The following is a 24,054-nucleotide window of genomic DNA, read 5'->3' as shown; positions in this document are numbered from 1 at the left end:
ATTCTCTATGTTTCTATGTTGTTCCCTTGTGTAAAAAGGGTTCTAAGAGTAAACCTAGCAACAATAGACCTGTTAGTTTGACATCAGTGGTGAGCAAATTAATGGAAAGGATACTTAGAGATAATATATATAAGCATCCGGATAAACAGGGTCTGATTAGGAACAGTCAATGTGGATTTGTGCCTGGAAGGTCATGTTTGACTAATCTTCTTGAATTTTTTGAAGAGGTTACTAAGGAAATTGATGAGGGTAAAGTGGTGGATGGTGTCTATGTGGACTTCAGTAAGGCCTTTGACAAGGTTCCACATGGAAGGTTGGTTAAGAAGGTTCAATTGTTGGGTATTAATGGTGGAGTAGCAAGATGGATTCAACAGTGGCTGAATGGGAGATACCAGAGAGTAATGGAGGATAACTGTCTGGTTGGAGGCCGGTGACTATGTATGCAGATGATACTAAGATAGGTGGTGTTGTGGATAATGAAGTAGATTTTCAAAGTCTACAGAGAGATTTAGGCCATTTGGAAGAGTGAGCTGAAAGATGACAGATGCAGTTTAATGCTGATAAGTGTGAGGTGCTACATCTTGGCAGGACAAATCAAAATAGGACTTACATGGTAAATGGTAACGAATTGAGGAATGCAGTTGAACAGAGCGGTCTAGGAATAACTGTGCATAGTTCCCTGAAGGTAGAACCTCATGTAGATCGGGTGGTAAAGAAAGCTTTTGGTGTGCTGGCCTTTATAAATCAGAGCATTGAGTATAGAAGTTGGGATGTAATGTTAAAATTGTACAAGGCATTGGCAAGGCCAATTCTGGAATATGGTGTACAATTTTGGTCGCCAAATTATAGGAAAGATGTCAACAAAATAGAGAGAGTACAGAGGAGATTTACTGGAATGTTGCCTGGGTTTCAGCACCTAAGTTACAGAGAAACGTTGAACAAGTTAGGTCTTTATTCTTTGGAGCGCAGAAGGTTAAGGGGGGACTTGATAGAGATCTTTAAAATGATGAGAGGGATAGACAGAGTTGACGTGGATAAGCTTTTCCCATTGAGAGTAGGGAAGATTCAAACAAGAGGACGTGATTTGAGAATTAAGGGACAAAAGTTTAGGTGTAACATGAGGGGTAACTTCTTTACTCATGAGAGTGGTAGCTGTGTGGAATGAGCTTCCAGTGGAAGTGGTGGGGGCAGGTTCGATTTTATCATTTAAAAATTCATTGGATAGGTATATGGACGGGAAAGGAATGGAGGGTTATGGTCTGAGTGCCGGTAGATGGGACTAGGTGAGAGTAAGTGTTCGGCATGGACTAGTCGGGCCGAATTGGCCTGTTTCCATGCTGTAATTGTTACATGGATATATGTTATATGGTTGAGAGAGACAGAGAGAGAGAGAGAGAGAGAGAGAGAGAGAGAGAGAGACAGAAAGAGAGAGATAGGAGCGAGAGAGAGAAAGAAAGAGAGACAGAGCGAGAGAGTGAGGGATGGATGGGGGTAGACAAAAGTGCTGGAGAAACTCAGCGGGTGAGGCAGCATCAATGGAGCGAAGGAAATAGGCAATGTTTCGGGTCGAGACCCTTCTTCAGACTGTTCCCCCCATTCTTCTTGAATGGGAGGATCAGTACAGGATGGATGGGGGGGGGGGGATAAGCGCAGGATGAATGGGTGGGGGGGTCAGTACAGTGTGGATCGGAGGGGCTGTGCAGGATGAATGGGAGATCACTACAGGGTGAATGAGGGGAAGGTGCAGGGTAAATGGAGGGTGGGTCAGTACGGGATGAATGCGTGGATTAGTACAGGATGGATGGAGGAGAAGTGCAGGATGGCTGGGAAAGGGGTAAGTAGAGGATGAATTGGGGGACCAGTGTAGGATGGATGGGGGTGGGGGTGGCAGGAGAATCAATGCGAGGTGGATAGGGTGATCAGCGCAGGATGAATAGATTTGGGGGGGGGGGAGATGGGGAGGGGAGCACAGGGGATGTCAGTGAGGACTGAATAGAGGCTGGAATGGGGATCAGTGCGGGATGGAGACGAGGGGTCCTGGGATAAGGGGGGTGGGGTGGAGGGAGCGTACGAGAGAGAAGGGGGGCGAGGTACGGAGGAAGGAGGGTCAGCGCTCCTCGGACACCATCGCCCCGCTGCCTTGGCCGTTGGGAACTCCTTGCCTCCGCCTCCCTCATCCGCCAGCCAACAGCAAGGTGCGGGGCCGAGCGGTGCAGCTCAAAGATCCCATAGCGATAGTAACTTTGGTGCAGCTGCTTCAGAAGGGTCGGAGCGAATGACGGGTCCCGCACAGCGGCAGCAGCGGCCGCGGCAGTGGCTCTATCACCTCCTCCCGCACCCCGCCCACCCTGATAAGGGCCTCTGTTTGCAAATGCGCTAATGGCGCTTTCAATACAAACCCTCCCGCACGCCGAGGCCTTCCCCTCCCTCCCTCCTCCCTGCCTCGGCGTGCGGGAGGGTTTGTATTGAAAGCGCAGTTAGCGCAATTGCAAGCAGCGGCCGCTATCAGGGTGGGCGGGAGGAGGAGGAGATGGAGCCGCTGTTCGGGGCCCGTCATTCGCTCCGACCCGCACCTAGTGTCTTTCCCACGCAATACAGCCGTCACCGCCGACAAAAACGTCGCGTTCCTTTTCTCCAGAGATGCTGCCTGACCCGCGGAGTTACTCCTGTTTTTTGTGTCTGTCTTCGGTACAAAACAGTATCTGGTTGCCAAGCCGGGCAAAATGACTTGGTGTTTAGGTTGCCTGGCGGCGCTTTGAGTGGTCAGTGGCACCCGAGCAACCGTTAATTTCGAGCCCTGCGTAGTCAGGATCGAACCCGGGTCTCTGGCGGTGAGGCAGCAACTGTACTGCTGCGCCACTGTGCCGCGCAGAATTATATAATGGTTTCCTCCGCCATAAACGCACCCAATATGTGCTAGTTGCCAGCTTGTTGACCCTCTGTCTTCCCCTCCTGCAGGGTTGCTGTGGACGGAGAGACGGGGACGTGAGCAGAGATAGAGGGCGGCCAGGGTGCCGGTGAGCCTCCCCAATCTGCTCGGTGTGCGGGCTGAGTTTCGATGAAGGACAACATGACCAGGCACAACAAGGAGAAGCGCTATAAATGTGACGTGTGTGGCAAGGCCTGGCAGAAGCCGAGCCTGCTAGAGACCCACCGGCGGGTGCACACGGGAGAACGCCCCTTTGACTGCTCGGAGTGCGGCAAGAGCTTCACCCGCTACGACTCCCTGGTGCAGCACAACCGCGTGCACTCCAGCGAGAGGCCCTTCACCTGCTCCGACTGTGGCATGAGCTTCAAGAAGGCAGATGTGCTGAAGATCCACCGGCAGGTGCACACGGGCGAGAAGCCCTATGGCTGCTCCACCTGCGGTAAGAGCTTTGCTCAGTTGGCGGGGCTACGGCAGCACCGGCGGGTGCACAGCAGTGAGCGGCCCTTCACCTGCTCCGACTGCGACAAAGGCTTCAAGTCGTCCAAGCACCTGAAGAGGCACAGGCGCGTGCACACCGGGGAGCGACCCCATACCTGCAATGACTGTGGCAAGAGCTTCACCCATTCCAGCAACCTGCTGAAGCACCAGCGCATCCACACCAGCGAGCGTTCCTACACCTGCGCCCAGTGCGGCAAGGGCTTCACCCAGTCCAGTTACCTGTTGGTGCACCAGCGCACCCACACCGGTGAACGCCCCTACACCTGCGCCCAGAGCGGCAAGGGCTTTGCCCAGTCCAGCTACCTGCTGAAGCACCAGCGCATCCACACTGGCGAGCGTCCCTTCACCTGCGCCCAGTGCGGCAAGGGCTTCACCTGCTCCACCAAGCTGCTGTCCCACCAGCGGGTGCATGCCGGCGACTGTCCCATCCCCAGCCCGGTGTGTGGAGAGCGCTTTGCCACGGCCTCCCACACCCTGTCTAACCAGCGCGTGCACACCAGTGGTCAGCCCTACGACTGCCCGTACTGTGGTGAGGAGTTTGACAGCTCACGGGGGTTGCGGCAGCATCAGCGGTCCCACGCCGGCGAGCAGCTGCTCCCACTGTGACAAGAGAGCATGGGAGCTGTGGGAGCACCAGCGGATACACACCAGAGAGAGACCCTTTGTGTGCGCTGAGTGTGTCAAGTGTTTCACCCACATGTCCAGGCTGTGGCACCACCGGCGTACCCACAGCGGTGAGCTTCCCTTCCCCTGCCTGTCCTGTGGTAAGGGCTTCACCTGCCTTGACCACCTGCTGGAGCACCGGCGAGTCCACACCGGCCAGCACCCCTTCACCTGCCCGCTCTGTGGCAAGGCCTTTGCCCGCTCCTCCAGCCTGCTGGCACACCGCCACGTGGATAGGTGCTGTTCAGGTAGACACAAAATGCTGGAAGGAATGGGTAATGTTTCGGGTCGCTTCTTCAGTCACCCATTCCGTCTCTCCAGAGATACTGCCTGTCCCGCTGAGTTACTCCAGCATTTTGTGTCCATTTTTGTAACCCAGCATCTGCAGTTCCTTGTTTTTAAACCATTCTGGTTAACGATCTCTTCACCTTCTCCAAAGCCTCCACATTAGTCCTGTAATGAAGTGACCAGACCTGTATGCAATACTCCAAATTCACCCCCTCTCTCTTTCTCTCTCACACACACACACAAACACGCCCTCTCTCTCACACACACTCCCTCTCTCTTGCTCTCACACACGCACTCACACACACACTCTCACACTCTCTCACACACACATTCTCACTCACAGATTCTCACACATACATTCTCACTCACGCTCCCTCACACACACTCTCCTTGTATCTAGACTAGGCGTGCATTTCACCCAACACTTGCACTCAGTCTGCCAAGGCTTGCTGCATCTCCCGGTTGCCAACAATTTTAACTCCCCTTCCCACTCCCACACTGATCTTTCTGTCTTGAGCCTCCTCCATTGCCAGAGTGAGGTTGAAAGAGTTAATAGCCAAATCTAAAATGGAGTCGATCTTCTACAAAAGCATGGTCTAGTAGAACAAAAGAATGGCTCGGTGCCAAGTCTGAATGACTTTGCAAATGATATGGAACAATATGGAGGACAGGTTGTCTTTTTAATAAAGACATTAAGATGGCAGCCTGCGTAATAACATCTGCTTCTTTCAAGGCCATAAAGAAACAAAGATTAAATAAAATAGCCGATGCTCCAGAGATAAATAATAACTTGTTATTGGATGAGCTTGATTTGGATCCAGCTTTTCCGATATTCTGAAAGGCTACAGAATATTTCAGTCATGCCATATTCAGACTTGGTAGGAGTGTTTTACTGATAAGAAAAATGTATAATTGCGCTAAGTTTCCTTTGTTGTGAGAGTGGAGCCCGAGAAGCATTGAGCAACGGTTGTGCTCATTGTAGATCTTGCCACTCCCGTCTGATGAATCAATTAAACCTTTAACATTTTTGTTGCTATCTGCTTTTTAAGAAACGAACTTTGACAAGGTGACACAAAAGCTGGAGGAACAGCAGTGTCCAGACCCGACACGTCACCCGTTCATTCCCCTCCAAAGTGCCGGTAGAACTCAGCAGGTCAGCCATCCGGGGTGGGAAAGGGATGGAGAAGTGTTCCGAATATAAGCCCTCCTTGCCCCTCTCGTGGAGCAGACAATCAACAATACCAGCACCATCTCATTCATACTGTACCCGTGAAAATGCTAAAGTGAGCCAAGTTGCACACAGCCTACTGCTCATAGTACCAGCTGGCTGCCACTAGCCCAAAAACTTTTTTTTTTAAAGAAAATTTTGGTGCATTTGTTCCTTACGTAACAAATAAAGCAAGTTTATCCTGACCTCATTGTGAAATAGTTTAATTTGGTCAAGTTTGGTTCACAAATTAAAAATGGAGATTTGCTGAAAAACAGAAAGCGGTCAAATTTAAAAGAGAACTAGACTAAGTGGGACCTGTTGGGTAGCAGCTTCACACGAGAGGGCTGGTCTCCCAACGCAATATTCCACCTCTCCACCAATTCCAATATTGCTGGCCAGTTGAGGAGGGGGGCTTTCTGGAGCGCTAGGGTGTTTGTTGTGGGCTGAAGGGGCTGGTTTCCAGAGTGCTAGTATGGACATTGTGGACCGAATGGATTCTTTGGCTGGCAGCTCAGTGACTCGGGCCTGGCAGCTCAGTAACTCAGGCTCAGTAAGTCTTAGTGGCTCTCCGCCAGCGCAGCCATTCCTGCCTATTAGGTTCCCATTGTGATGAAGAACATGAAGGCATGGAAAAAGGATTTATTAAAGTTTAAAATGTGAATGATTCTTAAAATATAACAACAATTTAAATGTTAAAGATGAGATTTATTAAGTTATTTCTTGTTGAGTCTCTTGTTATCTGCTGCTCACTGCCTCTTGATGGCTCTTTGCTGTTGATAAAAAAAAGACTATTTTAATATGGAGACATTGAGCGGTCAAATTTTAACGAAGAAAATCTGAGAATTTACCTCAAAAGTCATTCAGTGCAGGCCTGCACATCCAATCTCACAGCACTTGAAGCGGAGTGCAGGCAGCAAATCTAATCTCACAGCACTCAAAGCAGGAGTGCAGGCAGCAAATCCAACCTCACAGCATTCCAAGCAGAGTGCAGGTCGCAAGTCCAACCTCATCGCACTCCATGAAGAGTGCAGACAGCAAATCCAATCTCACAGCACTTCAAGCAGAGTGCAGGCTAGCAAATCCAATTTCACAGCATTTCAAACAGAGTGCACACACATACACTCACACACACACAGACTCACACACGCACATACTCACACACACACACTCAGAGACAGCTTCTTCCTGACAGCCATCAGGCTGTTAAACATGTGTTTAAGAAATAACTGCAGATGCTGGAAAATCAAAGATACACAAAAATGCTGGAGGAACTCAGCTGGTGCAGCAGCATCTATGGAGCCCGAAACTTTGCCTATTTCCTTTGCTCCATAGATGCTGCTGCACCCGCTGAGTTTCTCCAGCATTTTTGTGTACAGACTATTAAACAGCGAATAAGCTCAGAACTACAAAAAACTATTATTTGTACTATTTGTTATTTATTGAACATTCACACTCACACCCTCCACCTCACACACACACACACACCCTCTACCTCACACACTCACTCCCTCCACCTCACACACACACCATCCACCTCACACACACATACCCTCCACCTCACACACACACTCTCACACAGACACACTCACACGGACACTCACACACACACACTCACACAGACAGACAGACATACACACAGACAGACAGACACGCAGACACAGGAGGAGTGTGGCAGGGAGAGAGAGGAGGGGTGGGGGTGAGTGTGTGTGACTGACTGACAGACAGAGGGAGAGACAGATAGAGACAGCAAGAAGGAGAGAGAGAGAGAGACAGGAAGAGAGAGACAGAGAGAGGGAGAAGGGGGAGGGAGAGAGAGACAAGGGAGGGAGAGAGGAGAAGGAAAAGGCAAAAGATTGAGCAAGAAAGGGAGCGTGAAATAAAGGTAGACAAAATGGGATAAAGTCCCTATAAAGTGAAAGGGGGGAGAGAAAAAGAGAAGGAGAGAAGCTGGAGTAGGAGGTGAAACAGGAAGCTGGAGGAGAGAAGGGCGCAGAGAAGATTTACGAGGATGTTGCCGGGACTCAAGGGGCCTGAGCTACGGGGAGAGGTTGGGGCAGTCTGGGACTCTATTCATTGGAGCGCAGGAGGATGAGGGGTGATCTTATAGAGGTGTACAAAATCACCAGAGGAATAGATCGGTTAGACACACAGGGTCTCTTGCCCAGAGTAGGGCAATCGAGGACCAGAGGAGATGGGTTTAAGGTGAGCGACGCGGGGGTGGGAAAAATTAGATAGGAATCTGAGGGGAATAGATCGGGTAGACGCATAGAGTGTCTTGCCCAGAGTAGGGGAATCGAGGAACATAGAACATGGGTGTAAGGTGAGAGATGCGGGGATGGGGAAAAATTGAATAGGAATCTGAGGGGTAACTTTTTAAGGTGAATAGGTAAAGGAGGGGGGAACATTTTGTGGTATGAGACTAAATTAAAGGGTGCACACCACAAAATCTGCCCCCCCCTTATCTATTCACCTATCACCTTACTCCCCCACTTTCTTTCTCACTCCCTCCTTGCCGCGCTCCTCTCTCGGCCAAGCTCGCGATCGCGGAAAAGAGAGACCTAGTTGGGAATATACAGGGAGAAAGGAAAGCGATGGAGCGAAAAAGATAGCTGTGCCCGGAGAACGAGGGAGAAGAAAAGAGAGGCGGATAGAGAAAAGAGGGGAAAGAAAAGAAAGAGAGGCAAAAAAGAGAGAAGAGGGGGAAGAGAAGGAGAAAGAGGGAGAGAGAAGAGAGGGAGAGAGGGGGAGGAAGAGGAGGGAGAGAGAAGAGGAGGGAGAGTCAGAGAGGAGAGGAGAGAGAAGAAGCAGTAAGAAGGAAAGAGAAAAGATGGGGAGAGGAAAAGAGAGGGGTAGAAGCAAGGGAGAAGAGAAGAGAGGAAAGAAGAGAGGGAGAGAAACGAGGGAGAGAAGAGAGAGTGAGAAAAAGATGGGAGATGAAGAGGAGAGGGAGAGAAAGGGAGGAAAAGAGAGGTAGAGAGAGAGGGAAGAGGAGAGGGAGAGGGAAGAGAGGGAGAAAAAAGGGGAGAGCGTCGGGAGTACTCTTTCATCTCTTTATTCCTAATTCCTACTCGCTCTCAGATACTCTTTCTCCCCTTCTCTTTCTCTCTCCTCTTTCTCTCTCCCTCTCTTTCTCCCCCTCTCTTTCTCTCTCCCTCTCTTTCTCGCATCCTTTTATCTCTCTTCGCTTTCTCCAATCACAGACAAATGTTATCAGGTGAGCTCTGCCAATAAATTACTTTTGAGAAAGTTTATTTAAGTATTTTGAGAGAAAAAAGTTAATTTTAGTAATTAGAGGGCAAAAAAGTTTATTTAGGCAATATAGAAAGCTTTGCTTTCAAATACAGATGTCAGGAAGTATATTTTAGTAATTAGAGAGAAAACATTTATTTAGGAAATATAGAAAGAGTTTATTTTTCAAAAAAAAATAAAGTTTATTTTAGTAGAAAAAGGTTTATTTCAGTAATTAGAGAGAAAAATGTTTATGTGGGAAATATAGAAAGAGATTGCTTTTCAAATAAAAATTAAAAACGTATATTTTGGTAATTAGAGGGGAAAAAAGTTTATTTTGGAAATATAGAAAGAGCTTATATTTCAAATAAAAACAATTTTAAGTTTATTTCAGTTATTAGAGAGAAAAACGTTTATTTAGGAAATATAGAGAGAGATTATTTTTCAAATTAAAAAAATTAAAATGTTTATTTTAGTAGAAAAAAAGTAAATTTGAGTAATTGGAGAGAAAAAAAGTTAATGTAGGAAATATAGAAAGAGTTTATTTTTCAAATGAAAATTAACAAAAGTTTAGAAGAGAGAAAAAGTTTATTTTAGTAATTAGAGAGAAAACAGTTTATGTAGTAATTTTGTTGCTCCATGCTCCATGTTGAATCAAACAGTGAAGGCTGCTGGGAGTTGTAGTTTCATTGTCCCTGACACACATGCGCACTATGACCACCGGCAATACTGAAGCACTTGGCGGCTGCGCAATGAAGTGCGCCGGTGCCCTGACACTCCCACGCATGCGTAGACGCGACCGTCGACACCCTCAACGCTTCCCACGCGCCTGCGCAGTGGCTCTTCTCTCCCCTGTCTGTCTCTCCCTAATATTAAGTTTAGAAGAAAGAAAAAGGGTGGTGGAGGGGGTGTAGGGGAGGGGAGTAGGGAAAGGGGTGTAGGGAAGGGGGTGTGGGTGAGGGGGTGTAGGGGAGGGGGTGTGGGGGAGGGGAGTAGGGAAGGGGGTGTAGGGGAGGGGTGTGGGGGAGGGGATGTAGGGTAGGGGAGTTGGGAAAGGGGTGTGGGGTATGGGAGGGGAGTAGGGAAGGGGGTGAAGGGGAGGGGAATAGGGAAACGGTTGTAGGGGAGGGGATGTAGGGGAGAGGTGTGGGGGATGGGGTGTAGGGGAGGGGATGTAGGGGAGGGGGTGTAGGGGAGAGGTGTAGGGCAGGGGGTGTGGGGGATGGGGTGTAGGGGAGGGGGTGTGGGTGAGGGGATGTAGGGGAGGGGGTGTATGGGAGGGGTAGGGTGTAGGCAAGGGGGTGTGGGGGAGGGGATGCAGGGGAGGGGGTGTAGGGAAGGGGGTGTAGGGGAGGGTGTGTGGGGGAGGGGATGTAGGGGAGGGGATGTAGGGAAAGGGGTGTAGGGGAGAGGTGTAGGGGAGGAGGTGTGGGGGAGGGGATGTAGGGGAGGGGATGTAGGGGAGGGGGTGTAGGGGAGGAGGTGTGGAGGATGGGGTGTGGAGGTGGGGGTGTAGGGGAGGGGTGTGGGGGAGGGGAGAGAGAGAGGGGCCAGAGGAATGGAGGCGTTGACGGGTTTTTCAGCAGTTTTGAGGGGGGTTTTCTGGGCTTGTGAGGGTTGATTTTTTGAGGTGTTGTTGAGCAGTTTTGAGGTATTTTTGAGCAGTTTTCAGGGTTTTGAGCAGTTTTCAGGGTTGCGGCTTGGCGTGGGATTGAGAAGGTTTGAGGGTTTTTGAGGGATTTTTAGCTATTTTGAGGGTTTTTTAAGCAGCTTTGGGTTTTTTTTTTAGAAGTGTTGATGGTTTTTGAGGGCTTTTGGAGCAGTTTTGAGGGGTTTGCGGGTTGGTGAGGGTTTTTAAGCAGGGTTTTTGAGGGGTTTTTTCAGGGGTCTTGAGGGCCTTTGAGGGTTGATGAAACGTGCGGTTTTAAGAGTTTTTTTTGTAGTTTAGATGGTTTTTTAGTTTTTTTTTGCAGTTTTATGGGATCGGGGTTCAGTTGTTTTCAGCAGTTTTGAAGGTTTTTGAGGTGTTGACGATTCATGAGCTGTTTTGAAGGTTTATTTGAGGGTTTGAGCAGTCTTGAGGGGTTTTTGAGCAGTTTTAAGGGTTTTTTGAGCATAGGGTTTTTGAGCAGTTTTAAGGGTTTTTGAGCAGTTCAGTATTCAGTACTTACTTTAATGTTATTTTAACTGAGTACATTGTTTCTCTATCAGTTCCCGCCAGTGCAGTTAATAAAAACAGAATAAATACATATAGCTTTAAAATTAAAATTAACATATTTTGGCGGTCTGAAAAACGACTACTGAGGTTTTCAACCAAACTTTATTCGAATGCTCAAGTTTCAGCATACAGGTAAATCAGACACGTCTGGCCATATTGGTAGTCAGCGCTGGATTAACGCGCGCAAGGGTAAAACCGCGCAAAAACAACAACCCCTCCCAAGTCACGTGACCGCGGCTTCCGAATGCCGGGTTCGATATCTGTGTGCGCTAGCTGGCGCCGCTACATCAAACGGACGGTACGACCGGAACGCGTAGTCCGAAGTGGTGGGGCGATCGTAACATAGGGGACCGGTACAACAGGACCGGAGGGTCGCGAAAAACGCGAATGAGGGACGGGCGTAACAAAGGGAACCGGAGAAACGTGACCGGAGGTAACAGGTGCAGAGGGCGGCAAAACAACAGGTGGACGTCCTCTACGCCGTGGAATGGCCACTGTCACTGGGCAATCGTCATCCACATGTGCAGGCTTAAGGCGGCTCACGGAGACAAACTCCTCTTTGCCCCCCATGTCCAACGTGAATATCGAAACACCGGTACTGAGCACCCTGTACGGACCCTCGTACACCCGCTGTAACGGCGAACGATGAGTGTCTCTACGGAGAAAAACATAAGCACAATCCCGTAACATAGTTCGCACATGAACCGAAGGTCAACCATGCCAGGAAGTGGGAACCGGGACCAAAGCGCACGCCCACTCGCGAAGGTCCGCCAACAACTGTCTCCTGGTCCCGGGGGACAGGCAAGAAATCCCCGGGAACCCGCAAACCCGAGCCATAAACCAACTCGACCGAGGAGGCTTTGCGGTCCTCCTTAGGCGTTGTTCTGATGCCCAGGAGGACCCAAGGTAACCCAATCAGGGCCGGTTAGTCGTGCCTTCAAAGCCGACTTAAGGTGTCTGTGGAACCGCTCAACCAACCCGTTAGACTCCGGGTGATAAGCGGTGGTTTGATGTAGCTTCGTGCCATACAGCTGCGCCATACCACACCACAGGGAGGACGTGAACTGGGCCCCACGATCTGTCGTAATAACTGAAGGGACCCCGAAACGAGCGACCCATTGCGATACAAGCCTCGGCGGAGGTATCGGCCAACGGGATTGCCTCCGCCCACCTGGTAAACCTGTCCACGATGGGGCTTTCTCACGGGGCGACTTGACGCAAGAGGTAAGCAGAGTTGAACATCGTGGGAACCTCGTACGATAACCGTACGGCATTCGTGGACCACCGTGGACCACAGCTAACGGCAGGTACTCGTGTAACTTGTTGACTCGGGAGAAAATTCAAGCAAGCTTGAATTTCTCCAAGAGTGACTTGTACACTTGTGGTTGAACATTGCAACATTATATGAACGTAGTGGCCAGTGCGATATCCGTAATAACTCTTGCGTTTACCGTGGGAACTCCTGCGAACGGTGAACCCGGAAGCTGGACAGAGGAGACAGAAGGTGAGTAAAAAAGGTGGTCTCAATATCGCCAATGGAACATGTGTCCATCGAGGACGTCCCACCTCATTGTCATTGTTGGAGAATCTTTTTCACTGGAACACTTGCAGAGATGGCTCCCTGAAAAGCTCAAAGAAAGGGGGTAAAGCGTGTCAGAGATGTTTTTGCCATGCAGGAGAATGAGGAGGAGACGCAGCAAGAGAGACAGGTGGAGAGGCAACAGGAGATGCCACAGATAACACTGCCTGTGGGCTCCTTGGAGCAGGGAGAGGGTGAGCAAGGTGGATTTCAGATTGCCTCCCCAGTAGCCGTTGTAGGAATAGCCTCAACAGACGCGTATATAAAGGGAAGATGGCAGAAGGTAAGGCCATATAACTTCACCAGGGAACAAGAGGGGGAACTTGTAGAATGGTACCAATTCAACGAAATTGTTTACGATAAATCCAGAGAGGATTACAGAAACAGGGAGAGAAAACGGAACCTGCTGGAGACGAAGGCTGCGGAGTATCCCGGGTGCTCATGTGAGTATATATAACGATATATTAGTACATCAACAGGAAAACCATTTAATGTTATCCATGATTTAAAAACATACATTGCTATTGATGTAAAAGTGCTGTTTTTTGCAGTTAACTTAAACTTCTGTTATAAGTGCGTCTGTGTCCTGCGGCTGCAAAGTAAAAAAGTCGCAGGCAGCTTTTACATGCTCTGTGTTTGAAGTTGGAATCATGTCTCCAAGAGCCATAAAATAAATTATGCATGCGGGCAGGCAATTCTCACTTGTAATGCTCGTCTTAAAAAAGTGACATCATTTGTGCCACGTGATGATTTAACAACACTTCACAGTTCACAATGTTCATTCAAGATATAACGGGAAAGCTCGGGAGACGGACAAGTCACTCGCACAAATAACAGAAATCTCGAGTACCCGTGGGAACTCTTTATCTACCCCCGTTATATCGTGTGATATCGTGCTAGACCAGGAAGGACCACTTCACTCTGGTTACATCTTGCGTCAAGTCGCCCCGTGAGATCGTCTACGCGGATATGCAGGAACCTGCCGTCCGGGACGGCGAAATCCTGGACCGGCTGGTGCACATGTCTCTGCACTTTGGAGGTCTGGCATGGGATGCATGAACGAGCCCATACAGCGACTTGCTTCCTTAGCCCATGCCAGACGAAATTCACCGCGACCAAAGCGGAGGTGGCGTGAATGGACGGGTGCGTTAGGCTGTGGATGGTATCGAATATTCGACGCCGCCAAGCAACCGGGACAACCGGACAGGCTTTACCGGTGGAAATATCATAAAGGACTCGCACGCCGGAGGTGCCGCAAGGCACTTCAGCCAGCTACAGTCCTGATTCAGCATTGCGATACATCCCCATACTGGTGTCTGCCCGTTGGGCAGCAGCCAGTTCCTCGTACTCAACGGCGGGACTAAGCACGGAGACCTCGGGCAGCGCTGGACGGGACAATGCGTCGGCCACGACATTCAGCTTCCCTGCCACATGCCGAATGTCAGATGTGAATTCGGAAATGTAGGCAAGGTGCCGTTTGGCAGACCAAGATCAAAGCGAACGTTAACAGCTTGTGATCGGTAAACGCGGTGAAAGCACGCCCCTCCAGGAAATAACGAAAATGGCGGATCGTGAGGAAAAGCGTCTGGAGCTCCCTGTCGAAAGTGCTGTATTTGGTTTCTGGGTTTCGCAGCTGTCTGCTGAAAAATGCCAGTGGCACCCAGCGATCACTTGCCCGCTGCTCAAAGACGGCGCCTACCTCGACGTCGGAGGCGTCCATGGTTACAGCTGTTTGGGCTGAAGCCCTGGGGTGTACCAGCATAGTGGCGTTGGCCAATGCGGTCTTAGGTCCTTCAAAAGCCTTCTGCACCTCTTTAGACCAAACCAAACCCTTGGGCTTACCGGCCAGGTATTGGAATAACGGCCGCATGACGGCGGCTGCAGACGGGACCAAACGGTGATAAATGTTAACCGTCCCGATAAACTCCTATAAACCCTTAATTGATAATGGCTTGGGGAATTGACGGATGGCGTCGATTTTCTTGGGCAGTGGCTGCGCTCCCTTGGAGGTGATGTTATGCCCTAAGAACGAGATGGAGCACAGTCCGAACTGGCACTCCTCTGGGTTGATAATTATCCCGTGTTCGTGCAACCGTTGGAATAGTAGGCGGAGGTGCTTGGTATGCTCCGCCTGCGAGCGGCTGGCTACCAGGATGTCATCCAGGTAGATGAAGACAAACGGCAAACCCCGGCCGACTTGATCCATTAGCCCTTGGAACGCCTGAGCAGCGTTCTTCAAGCCAAAAGGCATCCTGAGCCACTCAAAAAGGCCGAAAGGGGTAATGGTGGCCGTTTTAGGGACGTCGTCGGGATGTATCGGGATTTGATTATACCCGCAGATTAGGTCGACCTTCGAGAGGATGGTCGCACCTTCTAGATGGGCCGAGAAATCCTGGATGTTCGGGACCGGATACCTGTCGGCTGTAGTTACGGCGAATAAATGCCGGTAATCGCCGCAAGGTCTCCAACCCCAGGACACTTTGGGCACCACGTGTAACGGGGAAGACCAAAGGCTATCCGACCGCCGGACAATTCCCATGTCCTCCATGAGTTGGAACTCGTCTCGTGCGATGCGCAGTTTATCGGGCGGGAGACGGCGTGCGCGGGCGTGTACCGGCGGACCCTCGGTGGGAATGTGACGGACAGCGCCTTGATGGGGCACGGCCCCGTTGAACCGGGGCGTGAGCAACCCCGGGAAGTCGGCGAGTTGGGCTGCGAAATGTTGCTGGTTCTCAGCTACCTCGACGAGTTGCTGCAGGGGCGCTGACGGGTAGTGATGCTTGTCAGGGCGTGGGCCCGACGCAGGGATCATGCGACCATCGACCAACAGGGAGAACGCGCGCAAGAAAGCGGCCCCCAGGATCGGTTGGGCGACCTCAGCAACGATAAACTTCCACCTGTACTGGCGGGAGTCGAAATTTAGTTTTGCGGTCGGCTTGCCGTACATGCGAATATTGCTCCCGTTTACGGCCGAGAGAACTGGTCCCACCTTACCCGCATGACAGTCACGGGGGTTTGGATGCAGGATACTGGCATGGGCACCGGAGTCCACCAGGAAACGGTGGCCGGAATGGCGATCACGGACGAAGAGGCGTATGTTGGGGTCGATCGCGTTCGACTCTACGGACGATCGGCCGAGGCGTTTCCCGGAAACGAACAAGGGCTCTGACATCTTCGGGATCCGAGCCCGTGCCATTGGTGGTAGTAGCACCATCTGCGTTGGTTGTAGACCACTGGTCGCGGCGATTCGTCTTTGGCGCTGGGCTGGGTCACCTCTTCTTCTCCTCGGTGTAGGAGCGGCTGTACCCGTTGTGTGACCATGGGGCGGGCGATGGCGTGTAGGTCCCGCCGTCTGAGCACCCACAGTTCATCTGCTCTTTCGGCGAGCCGCTGTGGGTCGAAGACATAATAATAATAATAATAATAATAATAATAATAATAATAATAATAATAATAATAATAATAATAATAATAATAATAATAATAATAATAATAATAATAATAATAATAATAATAATATATTTTAATTGTCATCGGCTCCTGCTAGCATCAGCTGCACTTCGTCGGGCATTTCCTCTAAGAACGCCTGTTCGAAAAGCAAGCAGGGGCGGTGGCCGTCCATCAGGGCCAACATATTCGCCATGATCGTTGATGGCCTTCGGTGGCCGATGCAGTCCATGTGTAGCAACCTTGCCGCCCTGTCTCTACGGGTAAGACCATAGACGTGAAATAACAGGGCCTTCAACCCTTCGTACTTGCCGCTGGACGGAGGGTCTCTGATAAAGGGCAACAGCCTCGAGGCACAGTCTTGTGGTAATGCTCCTGCCGCATGGAAATACTTGGTGCAATCATCATCGATTCGGTGTTGGTGGAACTGTACCTCCACATGGGCAAATCGGCCGTACCGAGGCAGGGCTCACCGGCTTTCAGGTCGGGGTCACCAATTTGGCGGTCTGAAGAACGACTACTGAGGTTTTCAACCAAACTTTAGTCGAAAGTTCAAGTTTCAGCATACAGGTAAATCAGACACGTCTGCCACATAGGTGGTCAGCGCTGAATTAACGCGCGGAAGGGAAAAAACGCGCAAAAACAGCCCCTCCCGAATCACGTGACCGCGGCTTCCGAACGCCGGGTTCGATATCTGCGTGCGCTAGCTGGCACCGCTACAATATCTAAAATAGGCCTAAAAATTGAAATAAAAACAGACATTCAGAACGAACAGTGGCTTTGCTTTGACAGGTGCCTAGCTGTCAAATTATGGGCGAGGTTAGATGTATTGTTGTATGATGTATGTGGAAGGGACATAGTCCGTTAACCAGTCTTATTGCCTGTGGAAAGCAGCTGTGCAGCATCCTGCTGGTTTTGCAGCTTATGCTCCTGTAACTCTTTTTTTTAGCAGTTTTGATGGGTTTTGTAACCAGTTTTAAGGGTTTTTGAGCAGTTTTAATGTTTTTTTAGCAATTTTGAGGGCGTTTTGAGCGTTTATTGAGGGAGCCTGTTCCTGTGGGTCCGAACCCTGAGATCTGCCCGGCAACAGCCTCCCATTGGCCGGTTCCTGGGGGTCCGAACCCTGAGATCTGCCTGGCAACTGCCTTCCATTGGCCGGTTCCAGCGTGTCCGAGCCCTGAGATCTGCCCGGCAACAGCCTCCCATTGTGTTCAAGAAGGAACTGCAGATGCTGGAAAATCGAAGGTACAGAAAAATGCTGCAGAAACTCAGCGGGTGCAGCAGCATCTATGGAGCGGAGGAAATAGGCAACGTTTCGGGCCGAAACCTTTCTTCAGTCTGATTTCCTTCGCTCCATAGATGCTGCTGCACCCGCTGAGTTTTTCCAGCATTTTTGTGTACCAACAGCCTCCCATTGGCCTGTTCCCTGCCTCCCACGTGGGTCCGAGCGGCGATTTAAACCGTTGGTCGTGCGGAGGGGAGGGGCTCCCGTCAAAAACGGCATCACGGGAGTTTCAAACACCCCGATCACGGGAGTTTCAAACACCCCTTCCGTCTCTTCCCCCCTCTCCTCACTCTGCCCCTCCTCTCTCTCTCCCCCCTCTCTCTCCCTCTCTCATCTCTCTCTCCCCTCTATCTCCCCCTCTCTCTCCCCTCTCTCTCTCTCCCCCTCTCCTCACTCTCCCCCTCCTCTCTCTCTCCCCCCTCTCTCTCACTCTCTCATCTCTCTCCCCCCTCTATCTCCCCCTCTCTCTCCCCCCTCTCTCTCTCTCTCTCTCTCTCTCTCTCTCACACTCCCCTCTCTCTCTCTCCCCCTCTCTCTCTCCCCCTCTCTCTCTCTCAAAACACTTACATTAACAGATACATGAGCAGGTTTTCCACAATGTTTTAAAGTCACGTTTATCGCTACAGTTCGAACGACTGGATCTTCACACGTGTACGTTTGTTCCACTCTGTTGACATTTCCTAAATCAAAATGGAGCATTTGAGTTGAGTGTAGTTTATTGTCCCGTGTAGCGATGTACATAGTAGGTATGTTGCAAAGCCTACCTGAAGCGTCTTTGAAAATCTGCCGCTACGGGTGTGCGCGATTTTGGCGCCGTTTAGAGGGGGCGGGTTTAAAACGCGATTTTCTCTAGGCTGTTCAAATCGAAGATGTTCAGCCTAGTTAATTATTAACGAAAAATCGCTGGAAGACCCCGTCGCAAAAGCTATTATTAGTTTTAAAGGCCTCGTAAAATAGTTATAGTAGTTTAAAAATCAATCTCTAAACCCGTGACCGCCAGCAACCGCAGAGTCTCATAAAGCAAACAGCTGAAGTTAGGCTGTATATATTTACATTAAAAAGGGCTTCTAAAGATCCCTTTATACAAAGTTTAATATTGCGAGTAGCTCAATTTGGGCCCATTATATCGCGCAGTATTTTTCTGGGCATTTGGGGCACAAATCTACCGCAATGTGAACGTTCTAAACCAGCGCGTTCCACAGGGACCCACTGGAAAGCTGATTTAAATGGACATTTATTTACAGCAATTAAACACTAAATTCCTTCCATTTGGCCTATAAATTAATGTAAATGAGATTTAAAAATCATGTTTTATTGTGAATTATTTGTGAATATTATTTGGACATTTAGGCTATTTAAAAATGTTAATCATTTATTAAGAAATGGATAGATGTTTAGATCTAGTAATTGAAGTCTGAAATTAGCTACAATTAGGTAACTAACTAATTATATGCTTTAATTTCAGGTCATCCAAGTAAGATTATTTTATATTTGTTTCAGAATGCTTCAATCTATGATAACTGAAAATTTCATTCAGTTTTCTTAATTTTTAAGAAAGTTATGGGCTTTTGACTGTTCAAGATCACAGCTTTTTTGTTATGTCCATAGAAAATCAATAGGAACAAGATGCTCATTTCCGAGTATGAAAATGGCCATAACTTTTTAAATACTTGAGATATGAAAGTGAATTAGGTGTCAAATTAAACTTATTTTTATGCTTTATCTGATGGGATAAATTACAGACTTGATTTTTAAAATCTCAAAATTTTGTAACATTGCTATACATAGGCTGTGGGCGGAGGAGCTTTATTCTACAGTTTCATGACCCAAGTCACCAAACTACATGAAATGTTCACATATTGTGTAAAAAAAATTATATAAATCACCCCTGAAACTCGTCATGAAGAAGACTTGCACATTTTTATTAAATTAGAGAAAAACCGGAAAAATGTCGGGTAATTTTTATGCCAATCACAGCACGTTTAACATTGAGTTGTCTGCCAGTTGGCCAATCACGCGCTTTGCTTCAGGCTAGCACACAAAATGGCTGAGGGTGCCTCTGCAGATGCCTGTTTTACTGGAGATTCCGAATTGTTGTTCTGTGGAATACATGTCGTGGAAACTTGCAGCAGGGTAATTGAATTTGGTGAGAAAAGCATTAAAAAGGCTGAAGAATGTGCTGCTAAGTGGAAGAAAGCCTTGAAAGCAAAGTCGCTGCTGAGGTGCTGGAACACAAAGAAGACAGCCAGGAATCAACTCTAACTGAAAGGTAAGATCTAAAGTCTGAATTTATGAAAATCTATCTGTATGGACTTTACTTAATTTAATTGCACCCTTTTATAATGTGAATAAATTCATTCATTCATGAAGTTGAGGGCCTAAACTATATGTATCCATAACACAGTCAATTAAACATTGTCACCAAAGCCAGCTTGTTGTAGAGTAATAAGGTTTTAACAGCTAATCTCGGAGCTGCCTGCGATCGGCTTTTTCACGGGGCGAGTTGACGCAAGATGTCACCAGAGTGAAGTGGTCGTGGTCCAGCACGAGTCTCGCACGATATAACGGGGGGTAGATAAAGAGTTCCCACGGTACTCTGCATTTCTGTTATTTGTGCGAGTGACTTGTGCGTCTCCCGAGCTTTCCCGTTAATCTTGAATGAACATCGTGAACTGTAGTGTTGTTAATCACGTGGCACAAATGATGTTACTTTGTTTTCACACACTATATTGGGTTTTTTCACACACTATATTCCTCCCTTGGTTGAATTGGCTCATTTGGAGACATGCCTATACTAAATATTTTCGAGTACAGGATGGTGGTTATTTTCATTGACGCGCTGTATGCAGCAGCCCACTATGTGCATCGAGAACGCTTGCGTGAAGGCAGAAGGGTGAGATTAATTAAAAAGAGAATTAAGAGGAAGTCTCACTGGGTGAAGCCCATCTTTCAAAGGAGACCTCAATTTGGACAATATGATCAGCTGCTTAATGTGCTGTGCGAAGAGGATAAAAGTGCATTCACAAACGTTGTCAGAATTTCACCCGAGCTCTTTAATGAGCTGAAGAAGAATCTGTTTTTTTTAGACAAATGTTGTTTGGTGTGATGCACCTTCTCTCAATATGTGCAAGAAGTCGTCTTTTTATTTTGTCAAATAGGAATAAAGACTTTGTCTCACATTGACCGTGATGGTTGTCTTATTTTATTATCTACTGAGAGGTGAAACTTTCAAACGTTTAACCAGTCAGTAGACAGACAATAAATAGTAACAATCGAGCCATAAATGGTGTATACAAGGTGAAGGGAACAACGCTGTGTGCAAGATAATGTTTAAAATCATGCGAGGATTCGATCGTGTAGATGCACATTCTCTTGCCCAGAGTAGACGAATCGAGGACCAGATTACATAGGTTTAAGGTGAAGGGGAAATTATTTAATATGGATCTGATTAAATACTGTCAGTAGTAAACCCGATCAAAAACAACACCGGGACGTCTATTAAACACCAGAGATCCCAGTAAACACCCAGCCGAGACTTATTACAGGTCTAGTGGAAAGACACAAAGCGCTGGAGCAACTCAGCGGGTCAGGCAGCATCGCTAGACAACATGGATAGATGATGTTTCGGGTCGGGACTCTTCTTCAGCGCTGAGTTACTCCCGCATATTGTGTCTTTCCAATGCAGATTAGCGTCTGCGATTCTTTGCTCCTGCATTACGGGGTCTGTCTCGATTCCCGATAAAGTCTAAAACCCATCCTCCAGAGTTCTCAGCCCAGGGCGCCCATAAACAAGCCCTTAACTCCACACTGGGGACAGAGGCTGAGAGGTGTACAAAACCATGAGACGAACAGGCAGGGAAATAGACAGAGTCCAGGGTAATATATGTCCTTTGCCCACAGAGGGGATTCGAGGACCAGAGGGCATAGGTTCAAGGTGAGGGGGGGAGATCTAATAGGAATCTGAGTGAGGGGTAACATTTTCGCACAAAGGGTGGTGGGTGTATGGAACAAGCTGCCAGAGGAGGTAGTTGAGGCTGGGTCCATCCCTACATTTAAGAAACATTAGACAGGTACATGGATAAAACAGGGTGGGCGGGATATGGACCAGGCGCAGGCAGATGGGACTAGCTTCGATGGGACATTTTGGCCGGTATGGGCAAGTTGAGCCGAAGGGCCGGTTTCCACACTGTAACTCGATAAAGCCAGTGAGTATACGATCTAAGATAGTCCGAGGGTCTCGAATGAGGTAGGTTCAGGAATGCTCTGTGGTTGGTGTTAGGATGGTTCAGTTACATAAGTGCTCAAATGTAGGCACCGTTTTCGCAGTGGAAGCTCCGAGACTGTGCAGCGGGCGATTGTCGTGTTGGCTGGGACTCCTGTTATCCATGCAGGGGATTGACCTCAGTCTGAAGAAGGCTCTCGACCCGAAACGCCACCCGTTCCTTCTCTCCAGAGTTGCTGCCTGTCCGGCTGAGTTGCTCCAAGCAACTGGTGTCTATCTTCAAAGGACTGACCACCGGGCTGGATGTCGGGGCTGGCGTGTGGCGTTTCACAGACCGAACTGTCCAATTAATGGTAACAGATGGGCACTGAGGGAAGTCCCCCCCCCTCTCTGTTTATCTGCCCTTTCTTTAACTTTTGTGCCTCTATGCAAGTATCTCGCGAGCCATCCCAGACTGCCCATTTCTGCTCCCCCTCGTCTTCAATAACTACATTTCCCTAACAATTACCATCTTTGTTAGTTATAGGAGCAAAATTAGGCCATTCGGTCCATTAAGTCCACTCCGCCATTCAATCGCGGCTGATCTATCTCTCCCTCTCAACCACATTCTCTTGCCTTCTCCCCATAACCTCCTGACAGCCGCACTAATCAGGAATGTATCCATCTCTGCCCCTATTCTTCACCCTTTTGACAGTAGTTTTGTTTTATTGGAGACGCGGGAGACAGCGGATGCTGGAATACTGAGCAAAACACGAAATGCTGGAGGAACTCGGTGCATTTGTGTTTAAGAAGGAACTGCAGATGCTGGAAAATCGAAGGTACACAATAATGCTGGAGAAACTCAGCGGGTGCAGCAGCATCTATGGAGCGAAGGAAGTAGGCAACGTTTCGGGCCGAAACGTTGCCTATTTCCTTCGTTCCATAGATGCTGCTGCACCCGCTGAGTTTCTCCAGCATTTGTGTGTGTGGGTGGGAGTAGGGGGAGGGGTGGGGGGGGGGGGGGGGGGGGGGGGGAGAGAGAGATAAGGCAGCCTGAAGAAAGGGTCGCCTGTCCATTTCCCTACATTTCTACAGTCTTAGAAACTGCTTTAGACAAAAAGAGACACAAACTGCTGGAGTAAAATAGCTCAGCAAGTGAGGTACCTGAACACTCAAAAATGAAAAAGTAGCAAAATGTGATTATTTCACCTCCCTTCAACTATTTTGTGTTTCAGCATGAGAGGGATTATAACATTAGAGACATTCATCTTGTAGTGATGTGTTAATGAAGAATTGCAGACATCAATCTAATAGTAAAAAATATATTTATTTAACAATGAGGTAAAACAAGCACTGACAATCAAACTGCTCAGTTACTCATCGTGCGCAGGAGTTCCCACGGTACCCGCAAGAGTTATTACGGATATCGCACGGATATCGCACTGGCCACTATGTTCATACAATGTTGCAATGCTTACCCACAAGTGTACAAGTCACTCTTGGAGAAATTCAAACTTTCTTGAATATACTCCCGAGTGACCAAGTTACACGATTACCTGCGGCTTTTTCACGGGGCGACTTGACGCAAGAGTTAAAGGGCCTTTTCACGGGGCGAGTTGACGCAAGATGTCACCAGAGTGAAGAGGTCGTGGTCCAGCACGAGTCTCGCACGATATAACGGCAGTAGATAAAGAGTTCCCACGGTACTCGGCATTTATGTTATTCGTGCGAGTTACTTGGCCGTTTCCCGAGCTGTCGCGTTAAATCTTGAATGAACATCGTGAACTACACGTGACACAAATGATGTAACTTTTTTTTTCACACACTATATATATCCTCCCTTGGTTGAATCGGCTCAAATGTCTTCTGTATTATGGCAAGAAAGTAAATTGCAACGTAGCCATCAAAATGTTTGCAACTGGATTTTAAATGAATGGGAAACTTTTAAATGGAGGAAAATAGTTTTTATAAATTAATAACTTTTGTATGGCGATCATTTAAATGTCTAAACTATGGTTTATCCCAGGCGCTATTCATAAAGACGAAGCTTGCACATATGCATATAAAAATCTTACATGTGCACACATTTACCAGTCAACTTTTCAATTCGTGAATTCGTTTTACTTTTATAACGGGAGTGCCTTTATTAATCTATCCAGTAGTAACCACAGATGCTGTGATTCCAGTACTTGCTTTGATTTGTAATGCTTCAAACCTAACTTACTGGCCGAATTGCACTTTATGATCTTCCAAGGTGGTGAAAGGCGCCACGTAAATGCAAGTTCATTGGCAGTATATGGGCAGAGACCCATTGGCAGGAATGTGCAAGTTTACTCGGAGCTTGCATTAAAAACGTGGACGTGAATGCAAAAACGATGTGAAGGAAGGACATGACCTTTTACAGAGAGGGTGTTTACTGCTGCCTCGCAGATGATCCATCCCTGCACCGTGATCTGCTCCGATCAGACTAGGGGGGTAGGGAGGTGGCAATAGGGCCTCTGTCTCCAA

At 48.5% G+C, this 24,054-nt stretch overlaps 1 long non-coding RNA gene across 1 annotated transcript in view; it reads right to left on the bottom strand.

Moving 5' to 3' along the window:
- Positions 1-5,470: 5,470 nt before the first annotated feature.
- LOC116980969 overlaps positions 5,471-24,054 on the bottom strand; it is a 28,991-nt gene continuing 10,407 nt past the window's right edge. The window contains exons 3-4 of the long non-coding RNA XR_004414131.1: positions 23,324-23,331; positions 5,471-5,592 (exon numbers count right to left, since the gene is read on the bottom strand). This is a non-coding gene — a long non-coding RNA (uncharacterized LOC116980969). The remainder of the gene's footprint in view (positions 5,593-23,323; positions 23,332-24,054) is intronic.

Source organism: Amblyraja radiata, chromosome 15, assembly GCF_010909765.2.
Source record: "Amblyraja radiata isolate CabotCenter1 chromosome 15, sAmbRad1.1.pri, whole genome shotgun sequence".
Lineage (NCBI taxonomy): Eukaryota > Metazoa > Chordata > Chondrichthyes > Rajiformes > Rajidae > Amblyraja > Amblyraja radiata.
Note: the sequence above shows the minus strand (reverse complement) of the source record. Positions and strands in the feature narration are given on the sequence as shown.